The following is a 7,995-nucleotide window of genomic DNA, read 5'->3' as shown; positions in this document are numbered from 1 at the left end:
TATTTATTTATTTATTTATTTATTTATTTATTTATTTTTGAGACAGGGTCTCCCTGTAGCCCCAGCTCACCTGGAACTCACTATGTAGACCAGGCTGGATTCCATTTCACAGAGCTCTGCCTGCCTCTCCCTCCTGAGTGCTAGCTGGCATTAAAAGCATGTGCCACCATGTCTAGCACAAATCTGCTTTTAAAGCATACCTGAGCTGACCCATGATGGTGCACACCCTTTAATCCCATCACTCAGAAGGCAGAGGCAGGCAGATCTGTGTGAAATGGAATCCAGCCTGGTCTACATAGTGAGTTCCAGGTCAGCTGGGGCTACAGAGAGACCCTGTCTCAAAAAACAAATGAACAACCCCCCCCAAAAAAAATCAGATGAAAAAGTGCACATACAGGGCTAGAGAGATAGCTCAGCAGTTAAGAGCACTGACTGCTCTTGCAGAGGACCTGGGTTCGATTCCCAGCACACACATGGAAGCTGTGAACGTTCCTTAACTCCAGTTCCAGGGGAATCCAAAGCCCTCTTCTGACCTCCAAGGCATTGCATGACTCGGGTGCATTTACATACATGCAAGTAATACACGCATACACATAAGATAAAAATAATTTTTTTTTTGACTTTTTGAGACAGGGTCTCCCTGTAGCCCTAGCTGCCCTGGAAATCACTATGTAGACCAGGCTGGCCTCGAATTCAGAGATCCGCCTGCCTCTGCCTCCCAAGTGCTGGGGTTAACGGCACGTGCCACTGCACCCGGCCAAAAATAAATATTTTAAAAAAGAAAAAGTACACATTTTTCAGAGGAATCCAAGGACTGAGGCTAGAGCACATGAGGCCCTGCGGCAATTGCACTGACCACACACATACAAAAAGGTACTTTATACTCCTGACAACGGCAATGCTTTGCTTAGCTGCTTCTTTTGGGATAGTCCATCTCTGTGCCTTGCTTTATGCAGTGGGAAAAACCAGGGCTTCATGCAGGCTAGGTAAACTCTACCAACTGAACTCTAGTGCCAGCCTTTACTCTTCTTTACACAAGATCTCATATAGGCTGGTCTCAAACTTGCCAAGTTACCAAGGATGACCTTCAACTTCTGATTCTCTGGCTCCTGCTTCCACCTCCCAAGAGCTAGGCATACACGCATGTATACCCAGTTTATGTAGTGCTGGGATCAAACCCAAGCCGTCATGCATGCTGGGCAAACTACCAACGGAGCTATAACCTCAGCCCGTATCCTCATTTCAATAAGCAGTTTTGGGCTGGAGGGATAGCGCAGCCGTTAAAGGCTAAGGTGAATAACCAAAAAGTTCAATAAGCAGTTTTATCACAGCTGTAATATAGAGGGAGGGTCCAAGAGTGGAACTACAAATTACTACTAATAATCCCTTATCAATATAATCACAGCAATATGCTATTTTTAGAATTCTTTAAAATTTATCTTTATGTGTAAGAGTGTTTTGCCTGCATGTATGTAAGTGCACCATGTGCATGCAATGCCCAAAGAAGCCAGAAGAGGACATCAGATCCACTGGAACTGGAGTTAGGGACAGTTGTTAGCGCTCCTGCTGGGAACTGAACCTGGATCCTCTGGAAAAGCGGCCAAAACTCTTAACCACTGAGCCATCTCTCCAGTCCAAATAGCGTGTATTTTTATAAACAGTATACAAAGGGCCAAGATTAAATTCCTGAAAAAGGTGCCTTTTTTAAGACATTTCTTTCTCTCCACCCCTCAACCTTGTTTTGCTGGAGCTCAGGTCTGGTACATGAGTGGAATGTGTTACCACTAAGCCACACTTCCAGCTCTGTAAAATATTTTTCATAGAAAAAGAAAATAAAAATTTAAAAAAAAAAATCAAAAAAAAAAAAAAAAAGAAAAGAAAAATCTATTTCTTTTGGGGGTTTTTTTTTGTTTTGAGACAGGGTCTCCCTGCAGCCCCAGCTGACCTGGCACTCACTACGGAGACCAGGCTGCTCTCAGTTCAGAGCTTCCACCTGCCTCTGCCTCCTGAGTACTGGGAATAAAGGTGTGCACCACCAAGTCCTGGTTTTTTGTTTGTTTGTTTTAGAGTCAGGGTCTCATGTAGCTCAGGTGGCCTCAAATCTGCTAGAGAGGGAGCCAGGCATGGTGGTGCACCCCACCCACTCCCCAAGCGGGTGCTGGGAACTGAACCCAGATCCTCTGAAAGAACAGCAAGCCCTCTTAGCCACTGAGTGGAGACTTTTAGAAAATAAGCTATTAAAGATTATCACTGGAAACAGACCCAGTCAGTAATCCAGAACTTACCAATAAAAACACGGCACCCAAATCTGAGAGAATACGAATACTGCTTGTCGGTCCTTTCTCTTCATTTAAAAATGCATGTTTTATTAAGCTGAGAAAAACGAAAGTATGACCCAATGATCGTACCCCTAAAAAGTTACGTATTAACTTTTAAATGGACTATGAATGAACACTGCCTTAAGTTCACCAGCCATCTTTACCAAATGAACAGGGCACTAGGGGTTTAAGGCAGTGTTCACTTGATAAGGACATTAAGGAACAAAGTTCATGCTCAAACTTAGGAAAAAGATCACTGTGGGCTCTGTCCACCTCCAGAAACAGCATCTAACACAGGTCTCTGAGCCTAATCGGTGTTTAATGAGTATGTTAGTGAACAGTGATGCTTAACTAGATTAGGGTTGCATTAGGTTCCCTCCCCAAAGTTCAGCGCAATCCCTGGCGCAAACAGAACCTTAAGATCTGGCTGCAGTAGCTCAAAGGCACATAAACATCTTTATTCATAAAGAAATAGAAAGCGACGCCTCAAAATACAATCCAGACACCTCTTTATCTTCTGTTATTTTCAATGACAAATAAGACGTTAAATAAAAAACTGTACACCAACTTTTCCAAAATGAAAAAGCAGATTGTCTGCAACGCTGGTGGTTAACAACCAAACCCCAATCAACGTCCTCTATGAGCCCCGCGGGGTGGCGCACGACTTAATCCTAGGCCTCGGGGGACAGAGGCAGGCGGGTTCAAGGCCAGCCTGCTCTACATAGTAAGTTCCAGGCCAGCCAGGGCTAGACAGTAAGACCCTGTCTCAAATAAATAAAAAGGTGTATGAGGGGGAGAAAAAAAAAAAAAAAAACAACCAGGAATACGAACAGAACCAAGCGCTCTTTTCTGATTCTCTCCTCCTTCACCTGAGACAACAGGATGCGTGCCTAGTCTTATTAGATACAGATTAGCTTTGCCCGACGTGGAGTCATTCCTGGCACCGGCGTTTTACCGAGCAGGTACTATACCCAGGCAGTGACAAACGTTCCGGGCCGCGGTGGGGACGAGACCACCCGAGCTCCACTCCCGTCGCCAAACTCCTCTCCCGGAGCTCAGCATCCGCAGCCCGCGGCCGCGGCTCCGAGTCGGCCCGGGCGGCGTCTCCCCGACGTCGGCGCCGCTGCCCTCCACGCCCGCCGACCGAGGTGGCGAGTGCAACAACCTGTAAGAGTCGCCAGAGCCGCGGCGGCTCCGGGGTCGCGGGCCGGCTGGGGAAGACTCAGCGCGGACTCGGAGCTCGGCAGCCCGAGGCCCCCCGGACCCGGGGCCAGCGGGAGCCCGGCCGCGGCGGGCTGGGGGAGGGGCCGCGCTTCCGTGAGGCGAACCGTGGTAGAGCCCGCTGCCCGGGAGGACCTCGCCCCGACCTGGGACGGAGTTGCAGCGCCAGGCCCGGCCCGGCGGCGTCCCAGAGCCTCGGGGCGATAGCCCGGGCCTCTCGCCCGGTCGTGGGGCAGCCGCGCCGCACTCACCCGCCGTCTTTGTCTCGGCCGGGCTCTGGCCGCGCCGCTGTCCGCGCCGGCTCCGCGGCCCCTGTCTCCACACGCCCGCAGCTGTGCCACCCGCGCCCCCGCCGCTTCCTGGCTCCGCCCTCCCGCCCCCGGCTCGCGCGCGCATGGGCGGGGCTAGAGGCGGTGCCGGCCCCGGTGAGAAGGGCGGGCCCGCGGCGTGTGCGGCTGCGCGGTCCCGCCCCCGGACAGGCCCCGCCCCCTCCCATCCAGCAAAGGGCCCGCCAGCTGCAGAGGCTTGGCCCCGCCCATCCATGCCCCGCCCCTCGCCTCCTGGCAGAGCGCCTGCCGGCTACACGGCGGCGTGACCCCGCCTCCGCGGAGAGGCCCCACCCTCTGGGCGGGCGCCAGACCCCCTGCGACTCCAGGCGGGCGGAGAGCCTTGGCTTAAGACGCAGCCTGGAAAATGGAGACCTGGGCCTCACGCCAGGGCCCCTTCCCACTCGGATCCGGCTGCCAGCGCGCCCCGGCTGAGCCGTCCAGGGGACCGGGCGTCTCTAGCTGGTAGTAGTTGAGAACTATTTGCCACCTAACTCCTTCAAGGAGTCAGAATCACTCACTCATGGACGGAGAGCATATAACACCTGACAGCTGAAATGTGTGACATTGTGCAGTGGATCCCCATGACTTCTTGTGGGGCTGTTTTGGGAGTGGTTTTGTTTGAGACAAGTTGTAGCCTGGGTGGCCTCAGACTCACTATGTGGCTAAGGCTGGCCACGGACTCCTGATCCTTCTGCCTTAACCCCCAACCCCCCCAAGTGCTGGGGTTACAGGCCCAAGCCACTAAGGTCTTTTGGGACAAGCTATATAACCCTGGCTGGCCTGAAACTCACAGCAATCCTCCTGCCTCGGCCTCCTGAGTCCTGGCAGTGAGCATGACCACCACACCCTGCTCCTATGAGCGCTTCAGCTGTTCCTATCCTTTATATCCCAGAAGCATTCACATGTATGTCTTCTGAAATCCAGTGGTACATACTCCAACATGGAGCTAGCTCCCCATCTCCATGGATAAAAGCATCTTTCTAGTCGTTCAGTCCACAGCTGGCTCCTCACATCCTCCTTCCTACTTCCATTAAGTCAAGAAAGATGATTGGCTTTGGTTCTGCCTTCAAAATAAACAGGAATCAGACTGCTTTTCACCCACATCGTTTCTGTCATCCCTAGCCTCCGTCATCCTTCAGTGGTCCTCTAAATGGATTCCTTGGCCAACACCAACCCGGGTTGCTGTCAAAACAACAGCAAAAATATCCTCCCTCAAGGAGAGTCAGCTCATGTCTCATCAGATCAAAATCCACCAGTGTTCCATTCACCATGGAAGATCTTTACAATGGCTGACAAAGTCCTCCCTGGGATTTCTCCTGCTAGGTCTCAGAACACATCTCCTACCACCCGCTGATGCTTGACTATTTCAGACTCCACAAACCACTCGGGGGTCTGGAATATTCTTCCTTTAATGTCTGTCCTCCAGTTTTAACTCTGCTTGACTCTTACCTTAACAATAATACTTAGCTGAAACCCACTACCTTAAATTGCCACAGCCCACCCTAACCCTCAACCCTTCCTAACTTGCTGTTCTTTTCTTCCTGAATCACCTGATGGGCAATAATCTTTACAATTGACTCCATATTTTTTCATTTTGAGTGACTTCCTCAGTACAAGCAGCTGAGAGTTCGGCTAGTTTTGACTTTCACAGTACTGTGGGTAGAACCCAGGGGCTCTTGCATGTTAGGTAAGTGCTCTACTATTGAGCACTTTGAAGCTGGGATTGACTGTTCAACTGATATATCCCAAGTGCCTAGAGAAAATGAAAAATCTAAAACCTCCCCAATATAATAAAAAAGTACAAAATAACAAAAACGACCGATTTTATTTTAAATTTCCTCTCAATTCCAATTTCTGCCGGTCAACCAACCATAAGGTCTAAACCTGCATCATACCATAAGCATTTGGATTTTCCAGTTCCTCTGAGTACAATAACCGTTTACTTGACATTTAATCCAATATTTGGCCAGTGATACCCTTGTATCCTATTTCACTGAGTAAGAATAATGTGACAGGGTAGAGAAATTTTTTGATGTGTTACTTAAAGGCATATTGTTTTAAAGAAATTTCCTGCCAGGTATGGTGGCACATGCCTTTAATCCCAGGACTCAGGAGGCAGAAGCAGGGAGATCTCTGTGAGTTCAAGACCAGTCTGGTCTACATAGTGAGATCCAGGCCAGCTGGGGCTACAGGGAGACCCTGTCTCAAAAAAGAACACCCTCCCAAAAAAAACAATAAACTTCCTAACACAAAAATCCAGAAAATTCCAGAACTTGATACACATATTGATCCCTTCAGATTCCAAATGCTACCATCTTAAATAACATTTCCTACCACTAATCCATACAGGATAGCATTCATTATGTGAACCATTACTGATTTTTCATATTTTATAAAATGATGTGTGATTAAATAGCATGGTTTGATTTCAGTTGTAGCTATTCACACTCCCTTTAATTATAAGGACACAACTCCATTCACTTAGGTGATTTTTTTTTTCATTCTTTTTCTCTGTGTTTGTTTTGAGTTCTTGATTCAGGGTCTGAGTACAGACTTGACTGGCCTGGAACTCACTTTGTGGACCAGGTTGACCTTGAATTTACAGCAATCCTAACACCAAGGACAGCAGGAAGCAACATGTTGGTGCCTCTGTGCTGAGATTACACACATGAACCTACGTTATAGGATACTATATGTTTAACATTATATATACATAATTATTTGCCCAGTGTTATGTTAATAGCATAGTCTCTTTACATATTTAACCTTTATGATTTAAAACAAAGCTACAGATTATGCCTTATGATTCAGACTTTTTAAATAAAATTAAACTTTGCTCTTCATGAAAATCATTGACGATGGATTTCATCACTGTCAAAATACAAATTGTAGTAATACAAAAAGCAATTTCTAGAGTCAGTGGTAGGATGTGTCTTCACTGTCTTTAACTGTTTCCAAGCCCAGTCTTGTTCCCAAAGGAGGACCAGGGCAGAAAACAGACACTGCTTATAACTACATAGTGGGCATTAAAGATACTGATAAGTAAGCGTGAATGTTATAGCACAAAAGAAAGTGTCCTGTGCGTTTCCTAATCTATAACAAGTGGAAACTTTAACACCAAGGACAGCAGGAAGCAACATGTTGGTGTAACAAACAGCTAATCACTGCCACATTGGCCTGATTCTGCAAGCTTTTACCAAGCTGGATCAATTTTCCTTTAAAAATCTCAAAGCCAGGGCTGGAGAGATGATGGCTTAGTGGTAAAGAGCACTGACTGCTCTTGTAGAGGACCCAGGTTCGATTCCCAGCATCCACATGGCAGCTAAGAACTGTCCTTAACTCCAGTTCCAGGGAAATCTGAAGCCCTCTTTTGACCTCCGCAGCATTGCAAGACACGGGTGCACTCACATATACATGCAGGCAATACACTCATGCACATAAAATAAAAATAAATAAAATATTTTTAAAATTGCTGAAAAATTAAAATAAAAATCTCAAAACCAGGGTTTGGGAAATGGCTCAGTGGGGTAAAGTGCTTGCTGCACCCTAAGGACTGAGTTCAGATCCCCAGCATTTTTTTTTATTTACTATTTTTATTTTATGTGTATGCGTGTATTGCCTGCATGTAGGTAAGTGCACCCGTGTTGTGCAATGCCCTCGGAGGTCAGAAGAGGCTATCAGCAGATCCCCAGCATTTTTTACGTAAAAGACTGCAATCCCAGCACTGGAAGCAGAGACAGGAAAATCCCTGGGGCTTCTCTAGCCAGCTGGTCTAGGCAACCAGAGAGTTCCAGGTTTGGTGAGTTACCCTGACTTAAAAAGTGAGGTGGAGAGTGATAGAAGACACCTGACATCAGTCTCTGGCCTCCACACAGACATACACACACACCTCAAAGCAAATGAATTTTCCTAAAAGTGTGCCATATATATATGACATATATATATGTGTCTTTTTGAGACAAGGTCTCTCGGTAGCCCCAGCTGGAACTCACTATGTAGCCCATACTGGCCTCCAACTCACAGAGATTCGCCTGTCTCTGCCTCTCCGGTGCGGGGATTAAAGGCATTCGCCACCATGCCCACATATTTCTGTCTTTTTAAACTGCTTTTCCAAAACCTGATAGGAG

General features: G+C 47.6%; 1 protein-coding gene across 4 annotated transcripts in view; it reads right to left on the bottom strand.

The window, feature by feature from the left end:
• The window catches only part of Cdc42se2 (CDC42 small effector 2), a 98,108-nt gene extending 94,188 nt beyond the window's left edge, over window positions 1–3,920 (bottom strand). For 3 of the 4 annotated variants that reach the window (XM_008851879.3, XM_029555417.1, XM_029555418.1), the window contains exon 1: window positions 3,791–3,914. The gene's annotated coding sequence lies outside the window, so the exon portion shown is untranslated. Of the gene's footprint in view, window positions 1–3,790 lie in introns of all 4 variants that reach the window. The other variant, XM_008851878.3, reaches the window with a different exon arrangement.
• Window positions 3,921–7,995: the final 4,075 nt, after the last annotated feature.

The sequence above is a fragment of the Nannospalax galili genome, unplaced genomic scaffold (genome assembly GCF_000622305.1).
Source record: "Nannospalax galili isolate Female #2095 unplaced genomic scaffold, S.galili_v1.0 scaffold706, whole genome shotgun sequence".
NCBI lineage: Eukaryota > Metazoa > Chordata > Mammalia > Rodentia > Spalacidae > Nannospalax > Nannospalax galili.
This window is presented reverse-complemented; position numbering and strand designations above follow the sequence as displayed.